The sequence below is a fragment of the Pinus tabuliformis genome, chromosome 7 (assembly GCF_031772625.1).
Source record: "Pinus tabuliformis cultivar Carrire ecotype Pingquan chromosome 7, CPIR1, whole genome shotgun sequence".
In the NCBI taxonomy this organism is placed as follows: domain Eukaryota; kingdom Viridiplantae; phylum Streptophyta; class Pinopsida; order Pinales; family Pinaceae; genus Pinus; species Pinus tabuliformis.
In genome coordinates this window covers 691,662,368-691,664,536 of record NC_142293.1, presented here as the reverse complement: position 1 = coordinate 691,664,536, position 2,169 = coordinate 691,662,368, and positions in this window count along the sequence as shown.

Here is a 2,169-nt window from a genome sequence, read left to right as displayed (position 1 = left end):
ACACCATATGTACATAGCATTGCATATACAACATGAACATAGCATCATATGTACACAACACTACATATCCAACAACGTACAACACCATATGAACACAACACTGCATATACATCATGCGTACAGTACAATATGTACACAACACCGCATATCCAACATGTACATAGCACCATATATACCCAACACTGCATATGCAATATGCACACAACACCATAGGTACAATCATTGAATATAAAATATGCACACCATATATATAGCAATATCACTTCACATCTAAGACCACACTTTCTCTACCAAGCAACCTTGCTTCCAGTGTCTCTCCACCATCCATGCTTATCCTAGCATGCCGCGAATCACGTTGTTTTCATTCCGCTAATGTATCTCTCAACATTAACCTGCCCATAACATAAACATAGACATATTATAATCACATAATATAAATTCATATCCACATGATACCAACCTCATATGTCTTTTAGGCTACTCTTCCTAATTGATTCCTCATGAACCAGGAATCTCTTCATGCCATTCACCTGCATAAGCAATCATTCTTCCACAAGAACAATTCTTGATGACCCTGTTAAACAACTGTATATATATATATATATATATATATATATATAAACATCAACATAAAAAATTATGATCCCGTTAGACAACGACATACATACATACATATATACATGCATATATATAAACATTAGCATAAACATGATCACAACATAATTACCAAATATCATAAGGTCAAGGTTAAGAGAACTCCCTTTATCCATGCATAACATGCACAAAATTGATAAAAATCGTTCCCAGCATAGCCAAGGAATCAGATTCCTCACATCCATTCACTTTACCTTTCCTGTTAGCTTTCTCACGATTGTCCTACCACCATCCATTTACACTAATGGACCTAACAAACTTATCGGACTATCATGCTCTTACCTTTATAGCTTCCCTTACACATGCACCAGCTTCATCTGAGTCTTCCATTACCTATTGGGTTCCACACAAATCTCCCATAGTTCCATAAAATTTCTTCTTTCCCAACCAATTCCCAAGACCCTCAAAACATAAAAGGAAAGAACAAGAAACAAACAAGAAGAATATCATGAAAACCAATAACAATATGACACTGCAAACAAATTGGTATGATCATGCACTAGATATTAAAAAACTACAAAACAAGCGCAAGAAAATGAAAAGGTACCAAAAGAACAAGGCTTTCAATAGACACCATGACTCATTCCCTGTGGGTTCCTAATGCTTCCAAGGGAAAGCTCAACCTGAGCCTTCTTCAAGATTCCATGGCAATTTCTTTTCCATGCAATTCTCTCTATCATACTTCCATAACACATAATTGTTAGTGCATAAATAATTGTAATAATATACCAACTATCTTACCTTCTTTTGCTAATCACATTGCCTTGTAACTAAACACACATGTCAGCCACATTTTCCAAATCTCAAGACAACATTTCTACTAATTTGAAATCAACCTTTACCAAGACTAACAATCATGTCATAATCCATAGTCAACTCGTAGTCATTAGACATAATGCTACAACTGTCACCTAATTAAACTCAAGTACACTTCAGCTATCTCAACACATATGTGTGAGTAAAACCATCTTAAAACAACATCATTCCTTCAAGCAATCTTATATACACATAGTCATATTATGCAACTCATCAAACATTCAACCAACTTACAAACATAACATGTTAAATAAAAAACTATATGACATAATCAAACACTCAAACATCAAGTAGATGACATATTCAAACTCATACCCTAATGTCATAACCCTAACCATCTGCATAGGCCAATCCAATTTAGCATGATACATATAACATCAAGATCTTAATGCAATAACCCTAATCATTAACTAACATGTAACAACAACATGTTAACATATAACATGCTCATCAAAAACATATAACGTAATCATCAAGTTACCTATCATAAAACAACAATAGCAATGCATACAACCACATGTTACTCTCATTCATGACTATCCGACACATGTGCATATGAATACACTAATCAACTAGCATTTCTGATGCATATAACCATAATAATAATAGAATGAAAAGCATATCAGTAACCCTAATGCTTATAACAAACATTAACCAACATACCTGCATGCCCACCATGCAAAATTGTATGATGATATT